Source organism: Ranitomeya imitator, chromosome 6 (genome assembly GCF_032444005.1).
Source record: "Ranitomeya imitator isolate aRanImi1 chromosome 6, aRanImi1.pri, whole genome shotgun sequence".
NCBI lineage: Eukaryota > Metazoa > Chordata > Amphibia > Anura > Dendrobatidae > Ranitomeya > Ranitomeya imitator.
In genome coordinates, this window is record NC_091287.1 from 141,140,386 (window position 1) to 141,163,982 (window position 23,597).

Genomic DNA, 23,597 nt, shown 5'->3' on the forward strand with positions numbered 1-23,597 from the left:
GATGATGGATATTCACAAGCCATCAAACAAAGAAGAACTGCTTACATTCTGCATCAGAAGCAGTTTGAAAGACTGGTGGAAAGCATGCCAAGACGCATGAAAGCTGTGATTAAAAATCATGGTTATTCCACAAAATATTGATTTCTGAACTCTTTCTGAGTTGAAACATTAGTATTGTTGTTTCTAAATGATTATGAGTAGTAATGAGTGAGTGTACTCGTTGTTGCTCGGGTGATCTCCGAGTATTTATGATTGCTCGGAGATTAAGTTTTCATCGCCTCAGCAGCATGATTTACAGCTATTAGCCAGCTTCATTTCATGTGGGGATTCCCTAGCAACCAGACAACCCCCACATGTACTCAGCCTGGCTAATAGCTGTAAATCATTCAGCTACCGTGATAAAAACTAAATCTCCGAACACTAACAAATACTCGGAGGTCACCCAAGTGTGCTCGGGAAAACCCGAGCAACGAGTACACTTGCTCATCACTAATTATGAACTTTTTTTCTTTGCATTATTTGAGGTCTGAAAGCACTGTTTTTTTTACCATTTCTCCTTTTCAGAAAAAAATACAAAATTTATTGCTTGGAAATTCGGAGACATGTTGTCAGAAGTTTGTAGACTAAAAGAACAATTTACATTTTACTCAAACATATACCTATAAAGAGAAAAATCAGACAAACTGAACATTTGGCAGTGGTGTCATAATTTTTGCCAGAGCTGTATCTCATCAGAGAAATCTGCTTCTTTCTCTTTCAGGACTGACCAGTCTTTTTTAAAGTTCTCATTCTCCTGATAAAATCTGTATTTAATGAAGACAAATTGTTACATTACTGAGATAGGCTGTGACAGTTATAGTTGAAAACAATGGTGTATAGAAGAGGGAGAGTAGAAGGGATGAGTTCTGTGTCTAGCTCCACTCTTCTCCCCCAACTCCCTCTACATTAATTCTTAACAGAAGCAACTGCCATCTCCTGTCTCAGTAATGGAAAAATCTGTCTTCACTGAAGACAGATTTTACCCATAAATTGAAAATGGTTGTCAGTGCCAGATTGCTGTGAGCGCCACCCAGTGGTTGGCGCTCATAGCAAGTCAGCAATTCAACTACATAGAGGTGATCTGACCTTCGATACTATGTAGCACAGCTCATTGGGCTATGGCAGCTTCTAGTCTCCTATGGCCAAAAGTTACAAAAAAGTTTTTATAAATGTTTAAAAAAATAAAAAAAATAAAACTTCAAATCACCCCCCTTTCGCCCCATTCAAGAAAAAAACAACAACAAAAATCAAACCTACACATATTTAATATCACCGCGTTCATAATCACCCGATCTATCAATAAAGAAAAAGATTAACCTGATGTCTAAATGGCGTAGCGAGAAATAAAGTCAAAACTCCAAAATTACATTTTTTGGTCGCGGTGAAATTGCATTAAAATGCAATAGTTGGTGATCCAAAGATCGTATCTGCATCAAAATGGTATCATTAAAAACGTCAGCTCAGCATGTAAAAAATAAGCCCTCAGCTAACCTGAAATCACAAAAAAATGGAGACGCAACGGATATCGGAAAATGGCGCAATTCTTTTTTTTTAACAAAGTTTTGAATTTTTTTTCACCACTTAGATAAAAAAAGAATCTAGACATGATTGGTGTCAATAAACTCATAATGACGTGGAAAATCATAATGGCAGGTTAGTTTTAGCATTTAGGATACCTAGTAAAAAAAGGGGATTGAACTTTTTGTGCAATTGCACCGTACTTGGAATTTTTTTCCCGTTTCTAGTACACAAAATGGTAAAACCAAAATTACAACTCGTTCCACAAAAAAAAACAAAAAAACAAACCCTCATATGGCCCTATTGATGGAAAAATAAAAAAAAATTATGGCTCTGTGAAAAAGCGGAGCGAAAAACGAAACCGCAAACCCGAAAAAGCTCCAGGGGTTAAGGGGTTGAAGGCATTCTTTAGCAATAAAAATAGTTCTGAAAAATATTTTTTGTACAGATCAATCAAATACTTTAGATATCTTCCTTGTAATGCAATTCATATAAAACTTGATCAAAGTAACTCTTTTTATGAAGAATATAGATACATAGTTTGTCTGCATCTTATCAGTATTGCAGAAATGTATCTACTCTCTGTAGGGTCTTGTCTTGGAATTGTTCCATTTTCTCATCCTGCCGATGAGCTGTATCATGCATGCTTTGTGTAGTTTTTTTCCAATTAAATTTCAGGAAGGGTTAGTCACTGATCCCAGACCCTGGATCAATCGTTCTTATAACAAGAAGATAAACAGAATAATGACAAGACTATTGCTGCACCGCTTCATATTTCTTAAATTTCTCAGAGAGCATGTATATATTATTAGAGACAAAAACAAGTCCCAGAACTCACGTACTTATGGATTAAGTTATTTATTTAACTTTATTATGTTATGATTTGTTAAATTAATATTATTTTGTTGGGAGACTTGGATAATTTGACTAGCACAACTTATTGCAAAAATCACTGCCCACACTAGTGTTGAAAGCTTCCATTAAGGGTTGCTGTCAAGAATATTGTCACTTTTGCCTCAAGAAATTGTACAGCATGCAATAGAAGTCTTGACAGCACTATAATGGACCCCTGTCACAGGTTTACTGCTATAGAGAGGTGTCAGAAGACTTCAGCATCTGATTTCTCCTAAGCTTGCACTGATTAGAAGCACTTCACCTTTATATGAGATGGTGCAGGTTTCTTTTAGCAGTACAGGTGTTAATCTGCTCAGTTGAGAGCTCCTGGAAGCCTTTCTGCATTGAGGCTTTCAGCTGATCACTGTTAGCCACTCCCATCTAATATATAATCTGGGTCCTGGCTAGCACTCATTGCCAGGACAAGCTTATGCTGTATGGTTGGAGATGGTGGTCTGCGGTTGTTGTTTGAAAAGGCTCTTGGTGGATTTATGTGAGACTTTTGTGACTTTTTTGTGTGCTTATCCCCCTCTTCTCCTACTTTGTTTTCCCCTTTGTATACCTCTGTTGTTTATAACAGTATGTTTGTATGATTAGTGTTTTCCTTTATCCCTTTTTGTATAACCTTGTTAGTCTGGTTGGTGTACACTACTATACGCCTCTTTCCTGGGTATGGGAAGGCTACAGACTAAGGATGGATTCTGGAGCTAAGGCAAGGTACGTGGTCAGAAGTAATCCAAGGAACAGGACAATTTTGGGTGCCCCTAGCATTAGGGACAGGAAATTAGCCCCTTGTCTTGGGATACTCGAAAACAGAGTTGTGGCAACCCCTTTATAAGTCAATGGAGTTGCAAAAAATGTAAAACATTGCTGTTTTTAATTGTTGTTTGAAATATTATTTTATTATATAAAATATGAAAAATAATGAAAAGTTTTAATACTTTCAACTTTTAAACTCTAGGTTAGTAAAGGTACCGTCTCACAGTGGCACTTTGGTCGCTATGATGGCACGATCCATGACGCTCCAGCATCGCTCCATTATCGCTCCAGCGTCGTAGACTGCGGTCACACTTCGCAATGCACGACGCTGGAGTGATAATTTCATGACGTGTTTGCGATGTAGAAGCTGTTGGTTACTATGCACACATCGTATACAATATCGTGCACACCTTTGTTACACGATGCGATCATGCCGCCACAGTGGGACACTTGATGACGAAAGAAAGTTTCAAACGATCTGCTACGACATACGATTCTCAGCGGGGTCCCTGATCGCAGTAGCGTGTCAGACACAGCGAGATCGTAAGTATATCACTGGAACGTCATGGATCGTGCCGTCGTAGCTACCAAAGTGCCACTGTGAGATGGTACCCTAAGGCAGTTGTTGACATTTGCCACGAAAACCTTGTGTAATGTTAGGTCACATTTCGAATGCTGTAAATGTGGGCAGGGTCTTCTTGCACCTGTCAGATGTCACTGCTTCCATCTCCTCCTGGGTGTGTGCAAAAGAGATAAGAGAGGATAAAGTTTAGGATCACAGTGCACACCTATTTTGCTAGTGACTGCAATGTGATATTGGCATGTGGACAGTGTCACCGAGGATAACCGAGGATAACCGGCAGCACCAATTCTGTTAGTTGCTGCTGCATTTCTCACACATAACATGATTAGATCCATGTTTCAGCAGATTGAACCACATAAAATAAGGCCAGTTTAACATTTCCTGATATTCTCGGTACCGGAAAAAATGGTCCCGGAGATATCAGGGTCCGTGTGTGTACTACGTGCGGCACACATGTGGCAACCGTGTTCTGCCTGTGTGCCACATCAGTACCACACAGATGGCCGCCGGGGAAGTAGCACTACTGTAGGCACTGTTCCCTTGCATGTGGTGCTGAAGCTGGCTGTCATCCATTCTCCCCTGCTCTGCCGGCGTCATCATCGCATTCACTATACTTACCTTCCCCTCTCATTATTGATCCTCTGAAGCCGGGTGTACGTGTCCTGGCTTCAGAGAGGCGCACTGCAGAGACTACCGATCATGCGCAGTGTGCCTCCCTGCACACGTACACTTGACAATCATAATAGAAGGACTTCTGTGGTTATTTCTATTAGACTTTGAACTCCACTTTCCTGGAAGTTTGCTACAGGTAACAGACTATAAAGCTAAAAATAGTCCAGAAGACAATATGTACTGCCTGGAGATCCAAGTAATAAATGTTATTTGGCGCAGAAGAAATTTAAGCTTTTTTCATCAGGTGCTGGATGGTCTGAAAGCTGCCCAATGATAAAAAGCGTAATTATGTAGTATGTATTGGCAAATCTTGGTTTACTACAAACCATGTGAAAATTAAAAGTACAATCTTCATATCAGTTGGTGTAAATACTAATCCAAGCTTCTGAAAAGAAGCAATAAAGGCATTCCAGATTACCATTTTTTATTTCTGTCAGTTCACATAAAGCAGATCTAGCAGTGGTTATAAAAGATTTGTCATTGAAAAATGTTACATAGACTCTTTTCTGCTGCAGTTTGTGGCTCTCAATTTAGAATATCCACTTTTTTATGACAGACCCACTTTAATTTTGTATGACAAGCCCCTCTTAATTCTTGACCTTTTAATGCACTCTGTGGCTCGCTGCCCTCCTTGCTGACAAGCTAAACTATGACATGAAGCCCGTGGTGCAAGAGAGAATGAGTTTAGTCAAGAAATTTCAGATAAAACCAAATGTTCTCTAGAAATATAAGGCTATGTTAAAGGTAATTTCAGAGATTGCTTATATTTTAGTATTCTATCTTAATATTCTATCATTTGGAGCATAATAGTTTTTGTCCAAAATATATTTGGCTATTCAACTACAATAATTTACAAGTGCAAAGTTAAAAGAAACAAAATAAAAATGTCTTATTTCTATTTCCATTAAATCTGATGTAGATGCTTCAATGCTTTTGTTTTTGTTTTATATTAAATATGTTTACTTAACGAGAACCTGTCAGAAAGATTTTGCTCTGTAAACTACAGAATCTGTCAGGTTAGCATCGTTATACTGATTAAAATGATACATTGGTTGATTAAATTGGTCTTGCGGTTGTTGTTTAATCTTTATTTGCAGGTTTAGGTTAATGAGATTTTTGTGCTTTGGAGTAGCCTGTGGGTGGGGCTTTATGTGGTGCAGAAATTTCTTTATGGGCTTATGATTGGTCACTTATCCTTCAATGACCTTCCTCCTGTATTACATAATGAATACAAAATCTACATTCAACAAAGCGGTGCCTGCGCAGTAGCATGTATCACATACTTCATATAGTATTGTCAGGTTGAAAAATTATTTATTTAACTTCAGGAAATAAATCCAAGTGTGGTGAAATTGCAAAAAAGTGCAATTCCGCAATTGGTTTTTGCTTTGCATTTTTACTAGGTTCACTAAATACTAAAACTGATCAGCCATTATGATTCTCCAGGTCATTACGAGTTCATAGACACCAAACATGTTTTGGTTCTGTTTTATATAAGTGATGAAAAAAAATCCAACAATTGTGCTTTCGATGCCCATAGTGTCTCTATTTTTTGTGATCTGGGGTTGGATGAGGGCTTATTTTTGGCGCTTCAAGCTGATGTTTTTAATTAAACCTTTTTCTTGCAGATACAATCTCTTATTGCATTTTAATACAATGTTGTGGTGACCAAACAACGTATTTCTGACATTTTGACTTTTTTCTAGCTACGCCATTTAGTGATCAGGTTAATTCTTTTTTTATATTAATTGGGTGATTCTGAAACTGGCGATGCCAATTATGTGTATGTTTGATTTTTTTTTTTATTGCTTTATACATACAGGCAATGATCAGATCACCTGTATTTAGCAGAATTGCTCACTTGCTATGTGTGCCGACCACCTGGCGGAGCTCATAGCAATCCAGCAGTGACAACCAAATAGGTCTGCTGGAGACCTCTGGTTGTCATGCCAACCTATCGGAGACCCGCAGTCATGAGACACTGGCACTTTCCGGAAACCCGTGTTAGCCAATCAGATAACTGCAGCTTCTAGTCTCCCATGAAGCATGAAAAGTAAAAAAAAGTTTTAAAAATATTAAGAAAATAAAAAATATATAAAAGTTCAAATCACCTCCCTTTCGCCCCAATAAAAAAAACAAAAACAAACATACACATGTTTAATATCACTGCATTATGAATCGCCCAACCTTTCAATATAAAAAGAAAATTAACCTGATTGCTAAACGGCATAACGAGAAAAAAGTCAAAATGCCAGAATTAAATTTTTTTGGTGGCAGCAACATTCCATTAAAATGCAATATAGGGGGATCAAAAAATTGTATCTGCACCAAAGTGGTATCATTTAAAATGCCAGCTTGGAACACAAAAATTAAGCCTTCAGCCAACCCTAGATCATGAAAAATGGAAACACTACGGGTCTCGGAAAATGATGCAATTTTCTTTTTTAACAAACTTTGGATTTTTTCCACTACTTAAATAAAAAAGAACGTAGATATGCTTGGTGTCTATGAACTCTTAATGACCTGAAGAATCATAATGGTAGGTCAGTTTTAGCATTTGGCTATCATGGTAAAAAAACTTTTTTTTGCAATTTCACCACACTTGGAATTTTTTCACATTTTTGAGAACACAATATGGTAAAACCAATGGTGTCATTCAAAAGTACAACTTGTCCTGCAAAAAACAAGCCCTCACTTGGCCATATTTATGGAAAAATAAAAATTTATGGCTCGGAGAAGAAGGGGAGCGAAAAACAGAAACGCAAAAACGAAAAAGGGCCCGGGGTGGAGCGGTTATATGACCCTGTCAGAGATTGACAGCGGTATTTAACTAGTTAACAGCTGCTGGTGGATCGTGATTCCACCAGCGGCTGTTAGAGGCACATGTCAGCTATTCAGAACAGCTGACATGTGCCAGGAAGATGTGGGCTCAGCATGGAAACCCACATCAAAGCGAGGGAGTCCGACATCGACATACTATTACGCCCAATGTTGGAAATGGGTTAAATGAGAAACTTTCCTTTGTCCCATTTTTTCAAATCCACTGTAGAGTTGTTATTTTCCTTCTAGCTGTTTTTCTTTCTTCTTCCCTTCCCTGCACATTATTTTATTTATTTTTCTTTCTGTTTTCTCTTGTGTTTTTAATTTTGCTTGTTAGTTTATTGATTTAATTTTTATTATATTCAGTAAATATATTTGGACTTTGGCTGCGGAATTCCCTCTAGGCACAGGATATTTCCAATTATCCTCCTTTCTACATTACTGCACTTGGACAGTGTTTTAAGTGTGTTTGGAGACAAGCGTGGACATCCAGTATTTAAATTGTGCAATATTTGAAAAACCATATCTTTTGTATTATATTTGCTATTTTGTCTGTACATCCTGCATGTGTACTTTGGCCTCTGAAGTGCATTTATGTATGTCCCAATATGTGGCCAATGGATTAATGTCTCCTTTTACGATCTGCTATATACTTACGTTGCTGCCAAACTTTATCCCTCATTAAAGATGGCTGCCACTGATCCTTGCTCTGTCTGCATCCCCGAAGGCATCCAATTGGCAAAGTGCGGGTCAATGACATCACGGGAACTTTTTCCTTGACACGCACCGATGCCAGCATTGCCAGAAGTGACATGACCGCGGTTCTGTACCTTCCCCCATTCGCTCTATCAATGTGGTGGCAATAACATTCAGGTGTAGAGAGACTATAGCCCCACATATTACAGCAACCCACACAAGACCCCCGAAGAAGCCAATAGCATGAAATTTGTGTTGAGGCTAAGCACCTAGCGTGCACCTCATTTGTGTCCCACATGTTTAAGCACTGTATTTTGCATCTCAATAGGCATTTATACTTTTTGATAGTGAATCTGATAGTGCCCGTATTGTCCCAGGTCAACATTTCCCAGGACAGGTTCCCCAAACAGCGAGGACAGGACGATCACAAAAACGGTGCAGAGTATGTTCCAAGAGGGGAATCCGAAAGGACACAATTTACCATTGTGAAACCTGCCCTGAGAAACTTGGCCTTTGCATTAAGGATTGCTTCAAAGCATACCACACGTCCACAAATTAATAAAATTAGTTTATACCCTGTTGACACAACACACTTTTATTATCTAATGTACCCCGCACATCTTACACATACCACCACATTATAAATTCATACACCAGTAAAAACCAAAAGAATTATAATCAATACTATAAAATTATGCCTCTAGATAAATTGGTTCAGGGGTGTAGTTTCCAAAATGGGGTCACTTGTGGAGGATTTCCACTGTTTAGGTACAGCAGGGGCTCTGCAAATGCAACATGACACCCGCAGACCATTCCATCAAAGTCTGCAATCCAAAAGTCACTAATTCCATTCCGAGCCCCGACGTGTGCCCAAACAGTGGTTTTTCCCCACATATGGGGTATCGGTGTACTTGTGAAAAATTGCACATCTTTTTCTGTCTATTTTCTCTCATAACCCTTGGGAAAATAAAAAAAATCGTAGCTAAAAGTTAATTTTTGTGGAAAAAAAATGTGTTTTATTTTTTTTTACGACTCAAAGTTATCATTTTTTGGTGAGGCACTTGGAGGTTCACGGTGCTCACCACATATCTAAATAAATTCCTTGGGAGGTCCAGTTTCCAAAATGGGGTCACTTGTGGGAGATTTCCACTGTTGAGGCACATCAGGGGCTCTGCAAATGCAACTTGACACCATTCCATCAATAGTCTGCAATCCAAAACGTCACTTATTCCATTCCGAGCCCCGACGTGTGCCCAAAGAGTGGTTTTTCCCCACATATGGGGTATCGACGTACTCATGAAAAATTGCACAACATCTTTTTCTTTCTATTTTCTAGTATAACCCTTCGGAAAATAAAAAAATTGTAGCTGAAAAATCATTTTTGTGGAAAAAATGTGTTTTATTTTTTTCACGACTCAACGCTACGTTACGGTTCTCACCACATAGCTAGATCAGTTCCTTGAAGGGTCTAGTTTCCAAAATGGGGTCAATTAAGTAGCGGTTTTCCACTGTTTAGGCACATCAGGGGCTCTCCAAACGTGATATGGCGTTCAATCTCAATTCCAGCCAATTTTGTTTTGAAAAAGTCAAACGGAGCTCCTTCCCTTCTGAGCCCTGCCGTGCGCCCAAACAGTGGTTTTCCCCCACATATGGGGTATCAGTGTATTCAGGAGAAATTGCACAACAACGATAGTGGTCTATTTTCTCTTTTTACACTTGTAACGATTAAAAAATTGTTGCTAAAAATCATTTTTGGGGAAAAAATGTGATTTTTTTTCACGCCTCTACGTTCTAAACTTCTGTGAAGCACGTGGAGGTTCAAAGTGCTCACAATATAGCTAGATAAGTTCCTTGAAGGGTTTAGCTTCCAAAATGGGGTCACTTGTGGCAGTTTTCCACTGTTTAGGTACATCAAGGGCTCTCCAAACGCGACAAGGTGTCCGATCTCAATTCCAGCCAATTTTTGTTTGAAAAAGTCAAATGGCGCTCCTTCCCTTCCGAGCCCTGCTGGGCGCCCAAACAGTGGTTTAGACCCACATATGGGGTATCAGTGCATTCAGGAGAAATTGCACAACAACATTAGTGGTCCATTTTCTCCTTTTACACTTGTGAAGATAAAAAAATTGTTGCTAAAAGATCATTTTGGGGGAAAAAAATTTGATTTTTTATTTTCACGCCTCTACGTTCTAAACTTCTGTGAAGCATCTGGGGTTCAAAGTGTTCACCACACAGCTTGATAAGTTCCTTGAAGGGTCTAGTTTCCAAAATGGGGTCACTTGTGGTGGTTTTCCACTGTTTAGGCACATCAGGGGCTCTCCAAATGCGACATGGCGTTCAATCTCAATTCCAGCCAATTTTGGTTTGAAAAAGTCAAAACGGTGCTCCTTCCCTTCCGAGCCCTGCCGTGTGCCCAAACAGTGGTTTTCCCCCACATATCAGTGGTATCAGTGTATTCAGGAGAAATTGCACAACAACTTTAGTGGTCCATTTTCTCTTTTTACCCTTGTGAAAATAAAAAAAATTGTTACTAAAAGATCATTATGTGAAAAAAAGTTAAATATTCATTTTTTCCTTCCACATTCCGTTAATTCCTGTGAAGCACCTGAAGGGTTAATAAACTTCTTGAATGTGGTTTTGAGTACCTCGAGGGGTGTAGTTTTTAGAATTGTGTCACTTTTGGGTATTTTAAATCATATAAGCCCCTCAAAGTGACTTCAAATGTGATGTGGTCCCTAAAAAAATGGTTTTGTAAAGGTTGTTGAAAAAATGAGAAATCGCTGTTTAAATTTTAACCCTTATAACTCCCTAACAAAAGTAAAATTTGGTTCCAAAATTGTGCTGATGTAAAGTAGACATGTGGGAAATGTCATTTATTAACTAATTTGTGCGATATGAGTCTCTGATGCAAGGGTATAAAAATTCAAATCTTGAAAATTGCAAAATTTTCAAAATTTTCACCAAATTTCTGTTTTTTTCACAAATAAATGCAGATAATATGAAAGAAATTTTGCCACTATCATAATATACAATATGTCACGAGAAAACAATGTCAGAATCACCAGGATCCGTTGAAGCGTTTCAGAGTTATTACCTCATAAAATGACAATGGTCAGAATTGTAAAAATTGGCCATAGGTGAAAACAGGCTTCGGGGTGATGGGGTTAAGCTCAATGTTTGTTTATTTAAATTTCCATGTATCACACCATGCCTGTGCTCCTTACTGTATATAATTGGGTTTCCTCAAATATCTTGACATTAAAGCCTGATGAAGAGACATAAGCACTGCAGACTCTAAAGCTTGCTTTGTAACATCATTCACTATATTTTTTTAGCCATTAAAAGGTATCACAACCACAAAATTCCAATTTTGTTTCTCCCACTGAGAGCACCATTACAACTGGAACAAGTGTTGAATCTTTTGTGACAAGGAGCTATGTATTTTTCCACTGCCAGACAAACCCCCATCCCTAACTGCTAAACAGCACAGCATTAATTCCATGCACTGACGTACTCTTTTTGCTCAAGCAAGGTAGACTGCTGCTAAGCAGCTTTACTGCTTGAAACCATGGATAATAAAAGCAATACGGCAAATGCGTTGCTACTGTGCATCAGGCTCAACATAGTGGTTTGTTCCCTATCAACTTTAGCTGAGAATTGTGGAAAGCTGCAATGCCTGGAACATTCTGGCTGCCTTACAGTTGGGCAAAGGAACTTATTCTTCCATACTGAATATAAGTGTGCAACATTTCTTTCAGAAATATACCCACTTGAGGAAAGTGGTGTTTATGAGAAGGGAAATGTCTGCTCATTCCAAGGATTCTTACGCAGCAAAACATGCTCTTCTGGCTTTGCAAAAACAATTGCTTCCCAGAATGGAGCCTGATTTGCAATGTCGCAGCACACTTGAATTTAACAATGTATACTTTGGAGTGGAGTCACAAATGTTTCTCATGAGACACGATTTATGCATGCCTTGATAGGTTAGAGCTAATTTTGTGGCCCAAGGGAACCAACGTACTGTACATAAACCATGTTTTTTTTCTTTATTTTTTTATTGGAAATAAAATGGGATTATAACCTTTGAATTAATCAAATGGTACAAGAAAAATGTTTCTTCAATAAGAATAAATTACGTGATATAACACTGCATGAGAGAAATTGTGTCTAACAAACTTCTACTGGAACTTCTACTAGAAGAGGTTGGTGTTTTGTGATTTCAGAAACAGTTCAGCTGCATTACATGAACTAAAGACAAGAGAAATGTCTAACATTGAAGATAAAGTAAATGTAGGACAAGACTGCATGTTGAGATAATTAAGGTATCTAATTGAGGCACAGGGTGAATGTGTAATACAATTAAATGGTTTCAAAGCAAGGCAGTATAGCAATGATAAAGTCTTGTTCATGTAATTATGTACAAAACATTAGTGAAGCACCTTATCATGGCTTGATGACTGGAATAGTATTGCTGGTTAATAGAGTGCTGAAGAACTTTTAGAGTTAGGGTACCTTCACACATAACGATATTGTTAACGATATCGTTGCTATTTGTGACGTAGCAACGATATCGTTAATGAAATCGTTATGTATGACAGCGACCAACGATCAGGCCCCTGCTGGGAGATCGTTGGTCGCTGAGGAAAGTCCAGAACTTTATTTGGTTGCTGGACTCCTGCTGACATCGCTGGATCGGCGTGTGTGACACCGATCCAGCGATGTCTTCACTGGTAACCAGGGTAAACATCGGGTAACTAAGCGCAGGGCCGCGCTTAGTAACCCGATGTTTACCCTGGATACCATGCTAAAAGTAAAAAAAAACAAACACTAGATACTTACCTACCGCTGTCTGTCCTCCAGCGCTGTGCTCTGCTCTCCTCCTGTACTGTCTGTGAGCCGGAAAGCAGAGCGGTGACGTCACCGCTCTGCTTTCCGGCTCACAGACAGTACAGGAGGAGAGCAGAGAAGCAGAGCGCAGCGCTGGAGGACAGACAGCGGTAGGTAAGTATCTAGTGTTTGTTTTTTTTTTACTTTTAGCATGGTATCCAGGGTAAACATCGGGTTACTAAACGCGGCCCTGCGCTTAGTTACCCGATGTTTACTCTGGTTACCGGCATCGTTGGTCGCTGGAGAGCGGTCTGTGTGACAGCTCTCCAGCGACCAAACAGCGATGCTGCAGCGATCCGGATCGTTGTCGGTATCGCTGCAGCGTCGCTTAATGTGAAGGGGCCTTTATGGAGCGCGCCATAGGGCCGTGGGGTACTCAGTATCGGTTTCGACACGACAGTTCTCAAAGGGGAAGGTCACGGTAACAGTGAACCAGTCCGTAGCACTGGGTGTCGAATAATAATAAAGCAAAGTTTTTGTGGTAAATGGCAAATGGGAATAAAGTTTATGGGGAGAAGGGGAAATGTTCGTTACACCACCCATGGTGTTCAGCAATGAGGTGGTGGCCGATGCTGCAGTTCAGATTCTCTGGGGCAGATGGTGATGCAGCAGATTTGGTGCAGATCTCCACGGGTTGAGCTAACCCCAGGGCAGATGTAGTGTAGAGACATAAGATGGCAGTGGTGACTATGCCGGTAGGTGCGATTGGAATAAAGTAAAGGACACAGCAAGGTACAGTTTCCAGACTTTTACTTACAGTTCTTTATGGCACGCAGCCGGGTGTGTTGTGTCCTCTGGGTCTACGGTCCAGCAAACTCCCAGGAAGATTGGGAGTTCTTCATATGCCTTTCTCTAGCCATCTATCTACGCTGGCTTCCATTTCTCCTGCCCAGCGCCTTACCCACAGTGTCCCAAGCCAGCAGCCACGAATCTGGTCAGGCGACGTTCCCTAAGTCCCCTGGATTCTCTACAGCTGCCTTTTTGGCAAAGTATGGGTGGATGTGGCTGTGACTCTTGCAGAAGCCACAGCCTCTGATTTCTTAGCTAGACTTGCAGTTTCTCACTAAGTTGGGGCCGGTCTCCTGACTGCAACTTGGTCCCTCCACGTCTGGATAAGGGCCCCATGGGTGGCTTTTGCACTTCCCATGCCCCTAGGACCCCTTCTGTCCTTATGGGAGCTTCTTTCTGTCTCTATTTCACTCTTCTTCTGTTCTGTCTGTCAGGAGCTGCAGACCTGCAAGTCTGCTCATCTCCAATTCCTCCCTCCTTCTTTCACTTCCCTCCTAATTAGCGCCCAACACCCATTCCTATCCAGCCTGGGATGAGGCCTTCCTCCCCAAGGGTACGCCAAGGTGCCCGACTGAACTGGTGTGTGTTGGATGTGAGTGTTAGAGTCCTGGGTAGTGCTTCCTCCTTAACTGAGAGTGGGATACCACACAAGGATAAGGTGCAGTATCTCTGTGGCAACTGGACCCCTGGGGTGCCACAGTTACATTTACATTTTATTAAAATGCCATAGCCAAAGGAGTCCACACCTTCTGAAATTCATCAGTTCTGACTTGTCAGCTGGTCAGTTACTCTAGTCTAAAATATTCATTTGTCTAGTCTATGTATTGAGTCGAGGATTAGGGTGACTTTTGAAGCCATTGAATTGGCAGAAAACACTTTGATGCTGTAATCGAATGAGAGGCTATGGATTTTTTTTTTAGAATGGCTGAAGTTGAGTATGGGTTTTTCAAAAGCAACTTGAAAGGTTGACTTTAAATATAAACACTTTGTTTTTAGGTGACTATTTCCACCCGTAAAGGAAATATTCACTGCATTATCAAAGATTCTTTTGAATTGCAGATACACTAAAGCATACTCAAGTGTGAAATTTCCGCTAATGAAGCGACTGACCAAATAAGGACATTTCAATCAGCCGCAAGTCTTTCTCTTATGGTCACTGTGTCCAGCAAATATGGTCGGTGCAACTGCCATCCAAATAGTTGGAGAAGATGGCACACTAGATATAGGAATAATTTCCTATATGTTAATGACGTCTCCAGCATATTCTCTGACATGTAATATAAAAGTCCTGGTGTCTTTGCAATGAAAATCTTTTTCTTCCTCTGTGTCTCAGTCCCTTTCTACCTCTAGGAAGTAAGGAAAGATGGTGATTTCAATCATCATTTTAAGGACAAATAAGTATACAGAGTAGAAAATAAGTAATTAATACACTGCCGAATTTGCAAGTTTTCCACTTACAAAGAATGGAGAGGTCTGTAATTTTTTATGGTAGGTACACTTCAGCTGTGAGAGACAGAATTTAATAATAAAAACCCAAAAATCACATTCTATGATTTTTGAATAATTAAATTGCATTTCATTCTGGCTCTCACAGACATGTTACTTTGTCTTTAAGAAGCACTCTTACTCTGCACTCATTATAATCCTGTAGTGCATGCAAGGTGCCCCTGCTCACACCAGTGTGGCACCCCAGGAGTCTGGTGGCTACAGTGGCATTGCCTCCCTCACAGGAGGTGATGCCATGCCTGGAAGCAAGAAGGGATCCCCTTAGCAGGTAACACTGGCATTCAACACTTTCCTGACTCCAGACCAGAAGGGGAGCTCTAAACCCAGTTTCAAGAGAGCTGCCCTATAAGTTCTGGTCTGGAGGCGGGGTTAGTTAGCTTGAGTCTGAGAGAGGGAGAGGGAGGAAGCAGACAGTGAAGGAAGAGGAAGCAAGTGTGGAAAGCTTAGGAGTGGAGCTGCGGTTGAGTTCACTCAAGGACTGAGCGCAAAAGGCCGGACACCGGAGTCCGTGGTTGTGTGGGGACTGCAGGTCCCACAGCTGAATCCATAGGTCAGGAGATGGCAGGTCTCCTGGCCACAACTGACACCCGAAGGCACAGCAGAAGACTAGAGTCTGGAGTCACCACGAGAGAGTGACACTTGGAAAAGGCTCGAGCCGCTTGCCATGCAGGTAGAGTTCCACTTAAAGGACAGAGAGAGACTTGAATAGAGCATAGGGCATCAAGAACCTTGTGACCAGTGCAGTAAGAAGGCCTCAAAATCCACCTGGCTAGGGGAATCTTGATATGCTTCCAGGCTGTCCAACACCACCTGTCTCCAGTGCCCCGGACTGCACCTTCAACCAGGAATAAAAGGTAAAGAAACTACAGTCCCTGTATCCTCCAATTATTCCTGCATCCCAACATCCACAACCCCTCATAGACTGTTCTGGTAGCCCTGGGGCCTCTACTCCACCTGTGGGGAGCAAAAACCCTTATAAGCTGCATCACCATCAGCCCCAGCGGTCTCCTTAAGCAGCGTCTGCCATTTATAGCCGAACACTACAGGTGTCGTCATGAACAATTCCTTGCAAACATTTCCCTCTTCCCTTTTAATTGCATGCCCAGGGCCACAGACTGGGTCACCGTTGCCATGACAACCTCTTTAAGAACTGTGCTCCGGGTGTTGCATGAGCATAGGTCCAGGCCCGTTTGAAGTTTGCCAAGACTATCTGGATGCTCAAGAAGAGGGATGGAAGAAGGTAATGTGGTCAGATGAGACCAAAGTAGGGCTTTTTGGTATCCACTACACTCGCTGTGTTTGTAAGAAGAAGGATAAGTGCAACCCCAAGAACACCGTCTCAACCGTGAATCATGGTGGTAGAGATTAGAGACATATTTTGAGGTGTTTTTCTGCAAAGGAGACAGGAAAACTGCACTGTACTGAAGGGAGGATGGATGGAGTCATGTATTGCGAGATTTTAGTCAACAACCTCCTTCCCTCAGTAAAAGAATTGAAGCTTGGTCATGGATGAACCTTCCAGCATGACAGTGACCCAAAACACACAGCCAGGGCAACTAATTAGTGAGATCTGTAAGAAAAATTTCAAGGTCCTGGAGTGGCCTAGCCAGACCCCACACCTGAACCCAGTAGAAAATCTATGGAGGGAGATGAAGCTCAATGTTGCCCAGCGACAGCCCAAAACCTACACGATTCGGAGAAATTGTGTGCCAAGTTGCTCAAAAACTACAGGAAACATTTGACCTCTGTAATTGCAAGCAAAAGTTTCTCTACCAAATATTTTGTTCTGCTTTTCTTTTGTATCAAATACTTATTTAATGCAATAAAATGCAAATTAATTATGTAAACATCATACAGTTGAAGTGCACCTAGGATAAAAATTACAAATCTCTCCATTCTCTGTAGGTGGGAAAACTTGCAAAATTGGCAGTGTATCAAATACTTATTTTCCCCACTGTATACATATGTATTTTAGAAAGCATATGCTTGTATCAGATGTTTTTGTAAAAAAGTTAAAGTTATGTGAATACATCAGAGACTGCATGGTAGTGAATTCTGGTATAGCATTTTGGTTCAATAAGCCCCAAATTGTTTTACGTGTGAATTCATCCCGCAGAATATCTGATGGATACCTTTATAAAATCAATGGGCATAGCAGAGAATCAGACAGAATATGCAGGTTTGCAGAAAATTTTCATGAAAAGCAGGATAATTTAAATGAATGAAGTTGCCCATTGATTATCTAAAGAAGTGAATAGTGGAGAAAAACCCTGTTTAATAAAATGAATTCAGATAGACAGTGTAACTTGTGTAATTACAGATGTAATATTTGTAATAGCTTATGAGAAAGACTTTCCTCTTCTTTTTGTATGTGAATTCTCTAAAAAGTAGAATACCTTACACATGAAAATTAAAGCAATCAAAGTTCTTTTTTGGTACTTTAATAATACCTTTTTTCATAATGTGACCTAAAATTGACCTAAAATTATACAGTGCATTTGGCAGGGTCTCTTCTTTCTTGTGAGTTTGAACTTTTGCATTAACCTGAGACTTTTATAGAATTTTACATGACACAAAGCAAGACAAAAGAGCTGTCAGTAATCTCTTACTTTATAAGAATGTGCAATGTAGTTCTGTATAATTTTCTGCATTCCTAGATGGACTACATTTTGGAAGACATTCATTTTCATTATCTGCATAGCTTATAGAATAAATTGGCCTAAAATCTCAGCTTTAAAAATGGCCTTTGAAGGAGTGTAAATGCAAATTTAATATTGTGAATTAAAACCTTGGAATTACAGGGAAACCTGAATAATACTGAAACGAGAGAACAATAGGAGTAGATTAACTTAAATAATAAGAGTGACACTTTTAAAAAGTTGCAAATGTATACTTGTGCTAAAGAAGCAACAACCAGCTAATAGATCTGTATGATTTTCATAGAGTTATCGAGTACATATTGTTCATGTTATTAGAAAGTTTTGATTAATTGCCAAAATTTATCATTAAACTTTTGCTGACTAAGTACATGTGAATTAAATTGTCTCCAAATGTAAAAGGAACCTGGCAGCTTATTTTCACTGACAAAAACATGGCTAGCATGATTTAGACTCCAGAACATTCTAATCATGGGGTAGAAAAAAAAATACTCACGTTGCCACTTACCTGTCCCACCACCACAGATCACTGTCAGGTGCACTGCGTGGGTTCTAGCATCTTCTTCCCAGATCTTCCCTTTGCATTGATGAATAGGCCTTAGATGTATAGACATAGATCATAACATCATGACATCTGGAGCCTATTTGGCCGAAGTCCTAATGCAAAGTAAGCAAGGCTGAAGAAGATGCAAGAAGCTACGCAGTGAACAGTAAGAAAGTTCATAGCGATGGACAGGTAAGCAATAAAGTGAGTGGTTTTTTTGGACATTATACTTACTAAAATTCAGCAAAATGGTAACGGTGAGGTTGCCATTTTGCTGATTTCATGTAAAGCGAATCTCAGAGAATATGAAATCAGGAGAATTCAAATTTTTGTCAATCAGAAGGTCCGCAAAATAGGAGGCAGCCTTGTGACACCATTATGGCTCATTAAACATATATCAGCATTCCATCAGTTGAAATTTGAGGAACAGAAGGGTCAAGTGGGGCTTTAACCATTTACCAATGTAACATATAATGTATGTCATATGTTGGCTCCCTGTCTTTGATTCAGACTCAGGAGCTGAACCTGTATTTTTGCTAACAGACCCCTGTTGACTTTGCCTATTGTGCCCTATAGTGGTCTTTCATGGATAATATTAACAACTCCACATTTATGTTGCTGACCTGTCAGTTATCACAGATCTAGCATATGACTAGGCTGTATAACAGAAACCAGTTCCAATAATTGTGACCATATCAGATCTGAGAGGAGTGTACCTCTCTAAACATGCGTATATCGTGATTCGAGATACCCTAACTCAGTGTAGGAACTGTTTTCTGTTATACAAGCTAGTCACACGTTGACTGAAGAGTGCTGAATGAAATCAGGAGAGAGGTTGACTTCTCAGATGCTATTGTATCATCTCATTCCCAATTCCTGGAATTTATGACACTGCAAGACCAATGTCAGTTTCTCTAAAAAAAAAAAAGAAAAATTTAACAGGATTGAACAAACTAGACTGAACAGTTCTACTATAGCGTCATTCAAATGTGCTATAAAAAATGCTTAGTTTATGGTTCCAATTCATTAAGACTGACATTTTGCCCATCAGTGTCAATGAAGGGAGCTTAGAGTAAGAGGCACCAAATTAATTAAAAAGCACTCTCAATGAATTTGGCATATTCTACAACTGCCTTGCACCCCCGCCTTTTATATTACTAAAAATGGGAAAAATGCCAAAGGTTGAAACAATTTTTAACAATTTCGATTTCTGAAAAAATATTGCAACATTTCAAAACAGTTTTATACCAGTATTTGGCAGTATTTGGCATAAACTGCTAGATGAACCAGGGATTAAATGTTTAGCCTTTTAGTTTATAACAATTGTTTTCTTTATAATTTAAGTATTTATTTCTGTGTTTGAAAACCAAAACAATATGTTATTCGAAGAACCAGTTAGGAAACTTTGGAACTACAGTTCATACATGAGGCATAATACAAGAAAATACTTCCCGCAGAAGCGTCCTAATAGGTATTTTGGCTTATTTCACTACTTTCTACACTTGCCTGATGAGAATATCTGGCATGCAATGGGAATCACAAAACAAACAGAAATCTTGAAAACTACAAGGAATTGATTCAGGGAACATATTGGTAAATTGCATAATTTTTCATGAAAAAAAAAAAACATTTATTTCCTGAAACTGGATTACACCTTAAAGCACATAAATAACAGAAGCAAACCAGAAAAGAGTTTGACTTTATCGTTAAATATTCCAAGAGATATCCATGGAGAAAATGTGAGAAATTTTTATCTATCTATAAATCTTTTGTTTGAAGTTTCAACAATCTCATTTTTGCCATTTAATACAGGGCATCAGTTATGCTTTATAATATGGCCATTTTTTAAATTCTATAATAATACTGTAGCTATTATGAGTCAAGTTCTCTTAAAGAGATATTCAATCGTTTTCATAGGTAAAAGATGGAACAAAATTGCTGATATGTTATATTTCATTGAAATGTTTTGGACATGTCTCAAATATCTCTTTCATGTATTTTAATGGTGGTAGTTATTATCTGTTTTTTCACATGCATAATACTAAACTGAATTTATATATGTGTTTTGGCAAATATAAATAATATCTAGGAAGTGTTCAAGTCTTATCGTAAAGGACCCCCTTAAAAAAGGACTTATTATATCACAGGCAACCAGACGTAAATCTGTTGGGTCACCAAGTAGTGAGATTTAATAGTTTACCAGGAAATAAATGCTCCATTATTGGATAATAAAGAGTTTTGTTACATGGCACTGGCTTACCAGAAAAAAAGGAATGTGTCTTATATATTGAGTCTTTTGGGAATGGACAATAAATTCACTGACAACTTCTGCTGGTCTACTCCAGATGGATATCTAAAGTCTTTTGGTCATATGATATCTTAAAGTAGTTTTCATTAACTTTTTAACAGTTATCTTCTGCCTTAAAAATAGTATGATTCTTTAAACTATTCATTTCAGGATGAGGGCTTTCAATGGGTGTGTCATTATCTATTGTTATTTTTCTTTGTTCAGAAAATATTTCTTCCAAAACTCAAACATACATTCATTTTCCTTACAACTAGTGTTGAGCGATACCTTTCGATATCCAGAAGTATCGGAATTTGATTGGATCAGCCAATATCCAAAAAATATCGGATATCGCCGATACCGATACCCAATACCAATGCAAGTCAATGGTACACAAATATCAGAATGTAAATAAGCCCTTTTTGTCCTTCTACATCCTGTTCTGGAGGGGGGATGAGTGTGGGCGGACACTGTGCGTGTCTGTGTGTTCGGGTGGGGTCTGTGCGGGCCTGCCTGGGCTCTGTATGAGCCTCTCGGGGCTCTGTGCGGGCTGCAGGGGATCTGTGCGGGTCTGCTGGGGGTCTGTGCGGCCTGCCGGGGGTCTGTGCAGGCCTTCCGGGGGTCTGTGCGGGCCTGCCGGGGGTCTGTGCAGGCTGCCGGGACTCTGTGTGGGCTTCTCGGGGCTCTGTGCGGGCTGCTGGGGATCTGTGCAGGCCTGCTGGGGGTCTGTGCGGCCTGCTGGGGGTCTGTGCGGGCTTTCCGGGGGTCTGTGCAGGCTGCCAGGGGTCTGTGTGGGCCTGCCGGGGGTCCTTGCAGCCTGCCAGGGGTCTGTGCGGGCCTTCTGGGGGTCTGTGCGGGCTTCTGGGGCTCTCTGCGGGCTGCTGGAGCTCTGTGCAAGCTGCCGGGGCTCTGTGCGGGCTGCCGGGGCACTGTGCAGGCTGCCGGGACTCTGTGTGGGCTTCTCGGGGCTCTGTGCGGGCCTCTGGGGATCTGTGCGGGCCTGTTGGGGGTCTGTGCGGCCTGCTGGGGGTCTGTGCGGGCTTTCCGGGGGTCTGTGCGGGCTGCCAGGGGTCTGTGCGGGCCTGCCGGGGGTCCTTGCAGCCTGCCAGGGGTCTGTGCGGGCCTTCTGGGGGTCTGTGCAGGCTTCTGGGGCTCTCTGCAGGCTGCTGGAGCTCTGTGCAAGCTGCCGGGGCTCTGTGCAGGCTGCCGGGGCTCTGTGTGGGCTGCCAGGGGTCTGTGCGTGTGTGCAGGCATCACCCGATGGGACTACATTTATTCCATGGCGCTTTACATGTGAAAAAGGGGGCAAATATAGACAAATACATTAAACATGAGCAAAAAACAAGGCACACAGGTACATAAGGATGGAGGATCCTGCCCGCGAGGGCTCACAGTCTGCAGGGGATGGGTGAGGATACACTAGGAGAGAGTAGAGCTAGTTGTGTGGCAGTTCAGTAGGTTGAGGATCTCTGCAGGCTGTAGGCTTGTTGGAAGAAGTGAGTCTTCAGGTTTTTTTTGAAGGTTTCTATGGTAGGTGAGAGTCTGATGTGTTGGGGTAGAGAGTTCCAGAGTAGGGGTGATGCGCCAGAGATATCTTGTATGCGATTGTGGGAAGAGGAGATAAGAGGGGAGTAGAGAAGCGGGATCTTGAGTAATAGTGTTACAAGGACAAGTCCAAATGTGTATAGCAAAGACCTCCAGGCTTCAGCTCCCTTGCTGATGAAAACTGACAACTGAAGAACCTCAGCATGCTAGCAGCTTCAGTGATTTTTTTTTTCTGTGGGTGCATGGTGGCTCAGTAGTCAGCACTGCTGCTTTATCATCCTGACTTAGTGAGTTCAAATCCCACCAAGGTCAAGATCAGCAAAGAGTTTACATGTTCTCTCTTTGCTAGCGTAATTTTCCGCTGGGTACTCCAATTTCTTCCCACATTCCAAACACTCAAAAGTGAATTTAGCCTGTGAGCCCCAATGGGGACAGTGATGATAACATCTGTAGAATTAATGATGGTATATAAATAAATAAATATCTGCAGAGTCACAGGTTGGGGAATATTCCCATATAAAGCAAACTGTTATTATCCCCTTTCTGACCTCGAACGGGATAGTACATCCGAGGTCAGATCTCCTGCTTTGATGCGGGCTCCAGCGGTGAGCCCGCATCAAAGCTGGGACATGTCAGCTGTTTTGAACAGCTGACATGTGTCCGCAATAGCGGCGGGTGAAATCGTCACATAATCGGGGGTCAGCGATGCATCAGAATGGTACCCATAGAGGTCCTTGAGACCTCTATGGTTACTGATCCTGGCTAGCTGTGAGCGCCACTCTGTGGTCGGCACTCATAGCACACCTGCAATTCAGCTACATAGCAGCAATCTGATGATTGCTGCTATGTAGCTGAGCCGATCGAGTTGTGCCAGCTTCTAGCATCCCATGGAGGCTATTGAAGCATGGCAAAAGTAAAAAAAAAAAAAGTTAAAAAAATATGAAAAAAATATAAAAGTTTAAATCACCCCCCTTCGCCCCATTCAAAATAAATCAATAAAAAAATCAAACCTACACATATTTGGTATCGCTGTGTTCAGAATTGCCCAGTCTATCAATAAAAAAAAGGATTGACCTGATCACTAAACAGTGTAGTGAGAAAAGAATTTGAAATGCCAGAATTACGTTTTTTGGTCACCACGACATTGCATTAAAATGCAATAACGAGCGATCAAAAGAATTAAAAAAACCAGCTCCGCTTGCAAAAAATAAGCCCTCAACTGACCCCAGATCATGAAAAATGGAGATGCTACGGGTTTCGGAAAATGGCGCAATTTTTTTTAGCAAAGTTTTTAGTTTTTTTTCACCACTTAGATAAAAGAGAACCTAGACATTTTTGGTGTCTATGAACTCGCAATGACCTTGAGAATCATAACGGCAGGTCAGTTTTAGCATTTAGTGAACC

At 40.6% G+C, this 23,597-nt stretch overlaps 1 protein-coding gene across 1 annotated transcript in view; it reads right to left on the bottom strand.

The window, feature by feature from the left end:
- CNTNAP2 (contactin associated protein 2) overlaps window positions 1–23,597 on the bottom strand; it is a 2,776,229-nt gene that overhangs the window by 1,253,086 nt on the left and 1,499,546 nt on the right. The gene's annotated exons all lie outside the window — the stretch shown is intronic.